The sequence below is a fragment of the Sphaerodactylus townsendi genome, linkage group LG03 (assembly GCF_021028975.2).
Source record: "Sphaerodactylus townsendi isolate TG3544 linkage group LG03, MPM_Stown_v2.3, whole genome shotgun sequence".
In the NCBI taxonomy this organism is placed as follows: Eukaryota; Metazoa; Chordata; class Lepidosauria; order Squamata; family Sphaerodactylidae; genus Sphaerodactylus; species Sphaerodactylus townsendi.
In genome coordinates, this window is record NC_059427.1 from 97048409 (window position 1) to 97059847 (window position 11439).

Here is an 11439-nt window from a genome sequence, read left to right on the forward strand (position 1 = left end):
GTCCAAGGGTTATATTTATGTCACGTGGCAGCGATCCTCTATCTCGAGAGAGCTGATCCCAGTAAGTAGATCCCAATTCCCGTTAAGAGGGTAGAGAGAACAATCTTAGGACCCCACTGTGGAAGGCTACTGGGGAGGCAGCTCAAAAGATTGTTAAAAGTATTCTACAGTGATGTTTTCTACAGCAATACCACCATATACTTGTAAAAAGAATGAGAGTGGGGACGAAGGCTGACAGGCAGGAGGCTAAAGTAGGGTGCAATCCAATAACTGTGAAAGCTTGGGGGGAGTTCAGAAGGGGTAGGGAGCATATACATAAGACAGCTAAGGAAACTGGATCAAAACACAAAAGAAAAAAAACTTTAAGTGACAATGCAGGTTCTGCCTCAGCCTGGGTTGGTGGTCCTTTCAGCGATGTCTTCAACGAGGGAGAGTTCCGTGGGCTGTTGATTCGAACACAAAAATATATAGTTCAGTGTCACAGGACACGGGCCCCTCGAGGAAAAGGAAGAACCGGACTTATGCACTCTACTGAAGACTGGAGAAGGCTGTATCGGGAAAATACTCCAACAGAGTGGATTTCTGGGTGTAGTTACGTTTCCACGGCAAGGTTAGGGCCTGCGTCAGTTTAGATCCTCTTCAGCTTCACCGGGTGCGGAGAATTGTTTCACAGTGGGCTGGCTTTTCTCTGCTTGAGGAAAAGCATCGCGAAATCAGATCCCAATTCAGCCGAGCCAGGAATGTCCTGCGTCAAGGCGAGCAGGCTGTTTCTCTAAGCTTCCTACAAAGAGGGTGAATTAGCGTCAGCGTGTTTTCGAAGCTAGTGTAATGATGGACCCAGGTCTTTACCCCGACTTTCACCGAAGCTTGAGTGGCAAGGAGGACTTGGAAGGGACCTTCCCACACCCGGAATGAGAGGCTCCTTTCTTGTAGCCTTTGATGGAGACCCAGTCTCCCGGCGAAAGGATGCAGTGGGGCAGTCAGGTCCCCTTCTGGTTGGATTTTGAGTTCAGAATCCCGCGGTGCAGCTGTGAGAGGCTGAGGAGGCAGCTAGGCAGAAATATGACCGACGGATTCGCGTATCACCCACCCTGGCCGTCCCGATAGCCAGGATGGAGTCGGGCCGAGAGATAGAAAGGGTAGGGTCTCCCATACATGATTTCAAAAGGGAGCTGGAGTTTCCATTTTTTCCTCGGGGGGGCTGGTTCTTACTACGTCGCCAAGAGAGACGCCAGGGGAAAGCGTCAGGCAGGCCGTAGCAAAGGAGGTCTCCTGCATAATCTTGATCAGAGAAACCTTCCACGGACCTGTTCATTCTCGACCATCCCAGAAGTTAGGGCAGCCAGGAGCTGCTTGAAGCTTCCAGAGGGATCCCTGAAAGGAGTTCTGCTGACCTCCCTGTACTACCCTGAGCCAACCCATGAAGGCAAGCGCCATTGTCGAGATCCTATATGCCCTCCACACAGCGGGAACCACATGAGGCGGGACAATGTCCTTTAGGAGTACCTTGACCACCTCTTTGGCTTTGCACGTTCTGCGAAGGGGTAGAGCTGAGGGGCCCAGCCCGACATAGGTATCTACAAAGCACCAAGAGGGTTGCACCACTATTATCCCCTTGCAGCTCGAGGCAGTTCAAATTGAAGTCACACTGCCAGCTGGAGCCAGGGTGTTGTCCCCTAAATACCTTCCACCAAACCACAGGACCGGTTGGAGAGAAGCGTATCCCGTTGGCAGATAACACAGTTTTGTACTCATTGCTTCTGCCTGTGCTCTGACTTTGTGGCTCCCAATAAAAATATAGATCAAACCAATTTATCAGACCCTGACAATTGCCCAATGTAGGTTGCCACCAACAGCAGAGGGTTTTTCAAGATCTGAAATACCAGCCTTCAGGCACAAGGGGCCTTCCTTGCTCTGTTTCCCCACCATCCGTGGCCTCCCTCCCTGGAGTGTCAGTCCACTCCCTTCCAATTTGTTTTCTCAAGCGAATTTGTTTTTCTTTTATTGTGTATATTGGGTCCTACAGTCACTGCTGGACCGAGAGCTTTCCTGCTCATGTTGAAACATTTTATATGGGCGGCATGTTGTTCCCGCCGCATCTTGCTGGGCTGCCCTTTCTGAAATGCTCACCTTCATCCCGCTTTCCTCCATTTCCTCCCAAAAAGTTTTTCCCTGGAGTCTTTGTAACCTTTCAATGAGGGGCTTTTGCAACAGCTTCCTTAGTAGTGTAGTAAACCTGGATTCCGCTGCGGCGTGGTGGCGCGAGTAACACGCTTTGCTGCTGCTGCATTTTGATTGTATGCGCCTTCTATTACCCGAGCCAGGATAGAGTCACTGCTGCATGTCCCTTACGGTGTACAATTACTGGGATTAAGCTAGAGTCGTCTAAAGTAGCGTGGCACTCCAGAAGGCCTTCACAAGCGAGGAGCATGTTTGGATTTTTGATCGCTTTAGAGGATTTGTGAAACCCCTTTGTTTCCAAAGGACACCACAAGCGCATGTGCGGCCGAAAGGCATATCTGGAGTCTGTGTATATATTTGCCCGCTGGCCTGTTGCCAGGACCAATAGAAACACATTACCAACCATGAGTTCAGCAGCTACCGTGCGCGGAGATATGTAGGGGGGGGTGTTCTGGCTTCTATGACTGAAGTTCTGGGTGACAACTGCAAAACCAGAAACCCGGCTTCCCCTCCACCATATAGCTGCTCCCATAAACTGTCCAAAATTCTACCTCTGGGTTTTCTAGTGGCCTGATCCGCCAAATCTGCACGGAGCTAAGTAATATCATGTCTATTGTTTCAATACAATCATGTACAGAAGGAAGGACTCTCATCAGGCAGAAGCGTGGCGCTGGGTTTAGCCTGAGGTGGAGACTGCCAGCACTTTACCCCTGGAGCTGTCAATTAGGATGGCCTGAGTATTTTTTTCGCCATATACGTTGCTGCGTTAACCGATGGCCACTGGGTCCACCCTTTTAGGTGCTAAAACGTTGCCAAAACGCCATGGGGAACATAGACAGTCAGGTCCCCAGCGTAAATTTCAAAGCATCCTCTACTAACAAGACAAGCAGCTTGGCTACAGCCGTGACACCTTGGGCGCATCGGTATCCTTAGCTTCTACCAAATCAAGAGTTGTTTTGATACGTGGTATGCTGCGCAGGTCTCTGAGTGTCAACAAACTCCTGGGTCAGGACTCCCTTTTGCTATTCCCTTCTGTTCATGCAGGAACAGGAAAAACTCTTTCGTGGAGTCAGGGAGGCCCAGTGCCGGGGCACTGATAAGAGCCTGCTTTACTGCCTGAAAGCGATTAATCTCTAAAGCGAGGTTTCCCGGCATTCTGGCGCGAGTTCAGGCCCCGGCAGCATCTCATACAGAGGTTTGTTAAGGTAGCATAGTCTGGGATCCAGTTTCTGGGTGTAACCTGCAATTTCTCCAAGAACTTCCTTAAATCCTTCCTGGTCTCCGGGTCGCTTTATTTTGGTTATCGCATCTTTCCTAGATGCTGTCAAGGCTCTCTCCTTTTAATTGATATGCAAGATAGAGCACCGTTTCCCTGAGTGATTTGGGCTTTTGCCTCGCGAGACCGGAACCCCTCCGTGCCAAAATTAAGGAGAGAAATAGTGGCCTGCGTGCATGTAAGGGCATCAGCAGCAGAAAGGAAGATCATCAACATACTGGAAGGTTAAGCCCCTCCGGGGGGGATCCCAAACCAAAGCCTGTGTTCAAGAGCAGACCAAAGAGTGGGGCTATTCTTGAACCCTTGAGGCAAACTGGTCTTATGGTTGCGTTTTCACATCAGTGTAAGACCACTCAAAAGCAAAAATATCTCTACAAGCAGGATCCAGAGGCACAGAAAAAATGCATCTTTCAAATCAAGGCAAGTAAAATATGCATGATCAGCGGGGATTAAAGTGAGCAAAGTGTAAGGATTTTGGACGACTGCATGGAGATCCACCGTAATTTGGTTGATGCTGCGGAGGTCATGGACCATGCGAAAAGTGCCGTCCTTCTTTGGCACTCCAATGATCGGAGTGTTAAAGGGAGAGGCGCACTCCTCCAAGATGCCATTTAGCGGGAGGCGATCAATCACCCGGCTGTAGCCCAATCCACATGCTGTGCAATGGGATACTATCGGAGGCGGACGGAGAGAGCCGGGCTTCAAGGCAACAAAAACAGGGGGGACAAAAGAAGCATGCTGGATATGGGCTATGTCCCATACCACAGGGTTTACAGCTGAGAGGACCTGCGGGGGGACAGGAATCTCGGGGGCGGCGGCAATTAGAGAAAAAAATTCCATCCACTTCAGGGGACACCTCAAAGACGTGGCAGTCCCCATTCCGCGAAGAGATAGTTGCATTCAGTCTGCCCAACAGATCCCGCCCCAACAGAGAAATAGGACAGTCCTCAATGCTCAGAAAAGAGTGAGAAGTGACAGTGGTCCCCAGGGCGGCGGTGGGGACCAGGGTAGGAACTGATCTGGGTATGCCCTAGCCCCCACCACCGGACAGTATTGCCAGTTGCAGGGATCGGGGTTTTCCGTTGAGCACAGAATAGGCTGCTCCAGTGTCCAGCAAGCATTGGGATCTTCTGACCCCAACAGTAACGGGGCGACGAGGCTCCTCTCTGGTTAAATTGAGGCAGTGACTTGGGCCGGAGGAGAGTCACGGACCTGTCGGCCCACATCACTGTTAGCGCCAGGTTGGTAACTGGGGGACTGGGTGAACAAGCCGCCTCTGGGAACATAGCTGACTCTGTGCGTTCACATAACCTCCCCTACGCTTCTTGTGAATGAATATACGCATAGAATCGAGGGAAGCTACCGCACGTCAAAGCTGGTCCGTGGGATGAGAGTAGGCAGGCTGGGCCATTTCCCCCCCCCTTCCCTGCCGCTGCGGGCAAAATTTTCTCCAGTGGCCTGTTTGGAAACAGACCGAACATTCATCATGGCGGGGCTTCCCTCGGCCCCCACCCCGTCCACCTTGCCTGTTCTGGCTGTAGGGAACCCTCGAGGGCGAGGGGAAGCGGGCCTGGGGCGTCGATAAGTTCCGTTAATGCGATAGCTGTTCCCCATGTCTCAGGGCTGCAAGTCTCTTCTCCTCTTGCTTTTCGCTTCATTTCCCTTTCCTGGTAAACTCTCATGGCCCACATCCAGCAATTCCGGGATCGCTTGGAAGTCCCGCCTCAGCCTATTCAATGCGCTTCCGTATGTCGGGCATGAACCTCCTATAAAGATCCCATTAAGGTAGTTCGGTTGTCCCTGTGCATGGGGTCCAGGGTGAATAATGTTGCGGCAAGTGGCCTAATCCTTTCCATGAAGGCAGAGAGGACTCATCGCTTTCCTGCATCAGGCTATGAAGAGCTGACAGATTGTTTTGGCGGGGATGCCGTTTTCTAAACCAGTGAGAATGTGAATCGGTAGGTAGCTGCTAGCTCGGTCAGCATCATTATGTAGCATCCCACTGAAGTCATTTTCGTGGGAAAAAATAGAGGCCGAAAAATGTGGTGATGGCATCCCGGACCCTATATCGCTGGAATGGGTGGTTGCAGCAGTGGTGGCTGCACGCATAACTAGACTAATCTCCTCATGGGTCAGGAGAACCTGAAGAAGTTGTTGCACATCTGCCCAAGTAGAGTACGTACTGAAAATGGAGCAGGACAAGATTGGTCATACCTGAGGGATCAGTAGAGTAATGGGAGGCTGTTGGTTCCTCAATTATAGAGATCTGAGGTCAAAAGCGGAGCGTAAAGCACACAGGAGTGCGGGGTGCGGCTTGTTGATCAGCACAACCTGGTCCCTCAGAGGGAAAGTGCCGGCACATACCGGTCCAGCTGAGTGCTTCCTGCGCTCTGGCCTTGAGAGTGCCAGTAGGACTGTCTGCCAGTCCCTCAGCTGCCCTAATAATTCTAGCTAACTTCTCAATTTCAGCAGCGGAACCGCCGCTGCTGCATGGCGTCCCAAGCTTCCTGGCCGCCTGCCCCTTGAGTGCGCCCAAATGGGGCTGGGCCAGATCCTGAGCCCAGTCCTGAGCTGGTGCCAGATCCTGAGCTGGGGAGTGGCCGGAGTGGGAATTAAGGGCATAAGGCGAGGAATGGGAGGTATAGCTCATCAGGGAGGGAGGCAGGGCAGGAGCCGAGCAGCGGAAGGGAGAGCCAGTCCCTGGCGGCGGAGAGATCTGTAAACCACCAAAGGGATGAGCCATCAGGGCCTGAAGTATAGTTGCGGGGCACAAACGGACTTCCATAAAAGTGGCTTTCAAAGCTGCGCTTGCTGGGAGGCGTTCGAGGAGTCATAAGGACCTGGTAGAGAATTGAATGGTGGTGGCGAGATCCAGGGTCCCCTCGAGAAGCCATGAGGGCCACCTCCGTCCAAATAAAAAGAGAGCCATTCCTTCACACACCAATCAATCAGTTTCTCGCACCGCTTGTTCCTTGTTCTTGCATTTGAGCTTCGAATTATGCAAAATACAGGCAAGAGCTGAGTCATCAGACTAAAGGGGAATTTTGCTTCCTCATCGCAGCTTGCAGGCCAAACCATGAACCGGAATCAGAGGAAGGGGGGGGGGTTTTTCCACAGTTCTTATCAGCCTGTTACAGAGTAATCAGGTACCAATGTCACTAACCCGTCTGTAAAACAAACTAGCACGGGACCTCAGACGTCTGGGCTTTTATCTTAAAAGGTGGCCTTCAGGTACGCCACAACACAAAACAAGACGTAAGCTTTATTCAGACCAGACAGAAACAAAACAAACACAGATCTCTACTGCACCTGGCATCTGTCGTCCGGAGAGGTGTTCTTGCAGAAAACTGGAGCGTTGTCCCGAAGAAAGGGAAGAGGAAAAAATAGGAAGCCGGTATCACCTGAAATCAGCTGGCTGCTCGGATCAGTACAGCACAAAGGGACAAAGACACCCAGGCCTAGGACCTGGTGAGCCCTGAGCCGAAACAGGCAGAGGAAGTAGCTCCCTGACCAGGCCAGAGGAAGGGGCAGAGCCAGAGGGCTGTATTTAAAATCGATCCGCGGCACCAATTTTGTTGGCAAGGGTCAGATTAGAATTATTGTTATTATGAATATAATAGAGCTGCCTCTCTATCTAGAGTTTCCGTTACAGCCTCCTAGGCCAAGGGCAAGGGAACTCTTCTCCCACGCAAGCCAGAGGGAAGAGGCAAAGGTTCCCAATCACAGACAAATAGTCTTACTCAGAATAAAAGCAGAGTTTATTTCTAAGCCAGCACAGATCCCACATAAAATGAGAGATGACTCGAATTGGTGGAAGGTCCAGGGTTTTTAAAGGGTCTCTTTAGGGTACATCAAAGCAGAGTCACATACATTGCAAAAGATTTAGGGTTGCAACAAATTATCCCACGTCAAACATTTGGTGCAAGTTCCCAAGCAGCGCATTTCTAACCCAAGTGAATGTGAGAACAGTTATCTATTGCATCCTGGCTTCTCCAGCTATCACCGTGTTTATGGTACTTCTTGTAACAACAGTAAGGTCATCAAGTTCCTGAGAGGCCAGGAAGGCCAGGAAGGCAAGGACGGGGTGTTTAGACATTCAGGTTGTTTATGGCTATCTCTGCATAGCGGAAAGGGTTATCTTCCAATATCTAACAGTAAATTAGCCCTATGGGCTGAGGGGCTCCCTGTCTGGGTAATTTGCTAAGGAATGCAATTAGCCTAACCTAAGAGCAGTGGGAGAGATCTATCTAAGCCATACTACCATATTGATATCTTTATATTGTATTTCTTTAAAGCATAATTTCTAGTTCTTCAGCGTTGCTCACACTTCCATGCTTTATAGATGAAGAAACCTGTTTCATATTTTCACACCGCCGCCCCCCCTCAGTTTCCTTTCAACGCCCCCTCTCCGGGGCTTGGATGTTGCCACTCCCACCCCCCACTTGCCTGACCCACTGACACACCTCCTATTCAACATGGCTGCCCCACCACCAGCGCTGAAGCACATCCGAACTAAGGTATTTCTTAATCCCGCCCCTTCCCTCATCACATTGGCTGTTTCAACTCCTACACCCGCTGCTATTGAACGCATTCGCTGTCGCTCTTTCCATTCCGCTCCCTCTCCCAAGCTCGGTTGAGGCGACATGTAAACAAATCACTTTCTGGAGGTTCCGAACTCAGTTGGGTCGTTGTGCCCACGCCCATCCCGCCCGCCAAGGGCGCACAAGAGGGCCGGGAAAGAGAGGCTTGATTAGAAGGATCTTTTCGACTTTCTTTAAACACATTTTAAAAAGGGAAAATCTAGATGTGATCTGTCATGCGGGCAAAGACGCGAGGAAATTTACAGAACCCCCTGGTGTCCCCTGAACATGAGAAGGGCACCTGGCGAGACTGATATCCCCTCTCAACACAATACCTCCTTGATTCAGCCAGTGAAACGACTCCTAAGGATTCCTCTCGCACTCGACCCAGAGCAGATCATAAGACTCTACTGAACGGGCATATCGATTTTCTTCTCCTACCATCTCCTCTCTCCTGCTGGGTGCTCATTCCACTTACTCCGGTCCTTCGCTTATTTCCTACTGCTTAACATACGAGAGCAGGGACCCAGCAGGTGTTTTAGTTCGCTCTCGGAACGTGCGACAAAATGAAAGCCTTCAGCCATAAAACAATCCGATGCAGCGAAAGATCTTCGAAAGACTGCCTCTCTCGACATCTTTCCACCTATTCAGCCGCGTTGCATCACTAACGATTTGCTTTACAACAAACAAGAGCCAGGCAACACTCGCCCGGAGCACATAAACCACAGTATCCTGAGAAGGAAGCATCTGAGCAGAAATAAGATCCCACTGCACACGCCTCATATTTTAAATTCTCCTCTACACACCGAAAAACAGCTGCTAACAAACTACAACAACAAAATGCAGATGCCTATGGTGTCCAAAGAGCGCACGGTGCAAACAGCCGCTTCTTTTTCACGCACCCGCCCAACTTGCTGCAAGCCCCAACTTCCGAGACAGAAGGCTAAACTAGGACACCAGGCGAAGCACTGATGTCGAATCTCCTCAGTATACTAAAAGTTGTGCTTAATTGGTGCTTTCCACACGTTCCGCAGACACAGAGAAAACCCCAAACTTCCAAGATCCCCTTTTTCCCATGCTCCTCTGCAGTACAAGGCGAAAGGAAAGCAAATCCAGCCGACAGACAGGCACACGCCCCTTTCTTCCACATCCCTTCCCTTCCTCTGTCCAGCCAAATGGCCAAAGAAAACCAGCAGTTTCTGAGCGCCGACCACTCAATGAAAAAAGCAAAACACAATTCCTTCTTAAACGGCTCCGTCTGCCTCCGTCTTCACACCTTGCCGACAGCCCCGGCTGCAACTCCTTCCACGCCCCCTTCCTAAGCAATCCATGCTGCAGAAGAACCAGCAGCTCTGGCTTATACTTCGTACAACTTCTGCTCTCCTTGTGCGATTGCCGGAACTTCCACCCTCAGCCGTGCTCCCAGAGAGGCGAGGCAACCGTCCCCACCGACACCATGGGAGAGCGCCCACCGGCCCCTCTCCTTCCTGGGCGAGGACTGCAGCCTGCACCAGTCCCAGGCAGGGAGCCCACCGCGCCAGCTGTTCCAGGGACTGCGGGACTCTCTCGCCCCCTGACCCCCATGCAGCGGACCCCCACTCAAGCTCTTGCTCTCTTGCTTGCCCCCCTTAGGGAGCTTCAGCGGTTCTCTCCCCGCCCCCTTGGCCTCTTACCTGACGCCCCAAACCAGTCGGGGGACGAGGGGGACTCTCAATTCGGGGGCCCGCTTCTGCTGTGGCTGCAGCCCGGCCCTGGCCCCTCCATGCCGCTCTGGGGTTTGTTTTGTTTATGTCCCTTCCTGACGGGTTCCCGGAAATCGCGTGATTCGCCCTCATCACGTGGGCACTCTTTTTTTTAAGTAGGGGCGGAGGAGAGGGAAGACCGAAGCCAAGAGACGGTAGAAAGCTAGGAAGCCGCCGCCGCCACCAATCAGAGACCGAGAAACCGCGAGCCAATCGACGTCCCCAGGATGCGCTCTCCCCTCTCACGTGACCGCTTGAAAAGCGAAGGGCGGGGGAAGAGAGGAGGAAGAGAATGTTCTCGTCTCAGCTGACGGGGATTCAGCGGTGGGGGAGGAGGGAAGAGAAAGTAAGCGCTGGTAAGGGCGGGGGGGCGGCACTTTTCAATTGGCCCTAATCGGTGCTGGAGTTCCCGGCTGCTTTGCCGTTCAAGTAGGTCATTTCAGAGCAGCTCTTCTGGCTGCTCAAGTTAGAAACTCAGCCCCTTAAAATATACAAGAAGATCCTCAGCACTGCTCTTGTGGCTTGATTCATCGCGTGCCACGAAGGGGTCATGACAATACCTTGTCCCACAATGCCGTCACTGTGCTTCAAGAGCCGTAGGGCTTGGTGAGCGTAGATTGCTGTCTAGAGACTCTTAACTGTAACTAGAGAGATAAACCAGAGATGCTTTTCTAATTAGCCTTTTTGTGTTTGTTCTTTGTGAAAACAGGCACATTTGGTGTGAGAATTGGAACTAAATATCATGGTAGAGCAAATAGTTGTGCCTTGAGGCAGACCATTAGTCATCCATGTGGCTTTTGTACCAAGGGATAGCTCTGTTAGTGCTGTCAAACTCTTTGAATGTATGCCATAACAAATCTATTAGCCTTTAATGTGATACAGGACTGTTCCCCCCGCCCCCCCCCCGCCCGCAAGATGTAACAGGGAAAATGGGACCTCTGAGAAATCCAAGGGTAGCATCATAGTCAGTGACCTGCATGCATGCATGAGCTTTCAACAATCCAGTATCCTGTATCTCCTTGATCAATGCTTTTTACCAGAATCTGTTCACGCCCTCAATGCATGTCTTCAAGTAATTCTGTTTGCAACCATAATTAAAAAGTACAACAGAATGGCATTTCTGTATCCTGTTCATGACAGGAGATTTGTGAATTCAGCCACCATTTCCTCTACCGCCTTTGTTCTAGAATGCTCCACTTGGGTCCTACTGCCTAGTGCAGAAGAGGACACGTGTTGCTGTGGTGTTGACTTCATAGTCCAAGGCGTGGGCCTGAGTGGCCATAATGTTATAGCACTTGGACCCAAGTGGAGCATTCTAGAACAGACGGTCCAGGAAATGGCAGATGAATTCACAAATCTCCTGTCATCTTTATCCTGAACAGGGTGTACCCAAAGACACACATATTGTTATTTTAAGGGTTAATCTGTAGGCTCACAATATTACAGCAGAAATGGCTATTATTCATTCATGGTTTATGTATCTTAAGAACAGTTGACCAGCATGCATTATTTCATGAAAGTTCTAGTCTAGATATAAATGTAATAAATCATTAACACCAAGCTTGAGGAATAGTTCTTGAAGCACAGTAGTTCAAACATTTAGGTAATCTCAACTATATCCACAGACTGAGATGTCAACTGATGTATATTTACTTATTTT

At 50.6% G+C, this 11439-nt stretch overlaps 1 protein-coding gene across 1 annotated transcript in view; it reads right to left on the reverse strand.

Moving 5' to 3' along the window:
• CREBRF (CREB3 regulatory factor) overlaps positions 1-9843 on the reverse strand; it is a 55578-nt gene extending 45735 nt beyond the window's left edge. The window contains exon 1 of the mRNA XM_048489950.1: positions 9711-9843. The gene's annotated coding sequence lies outside the window, so the exon portion shown is untranslated. The remainder of the gene's footprint in view (positions 1-9710) is intronic.
• Positions 9844-11439: the final 1596 nt, after the last annotated feature.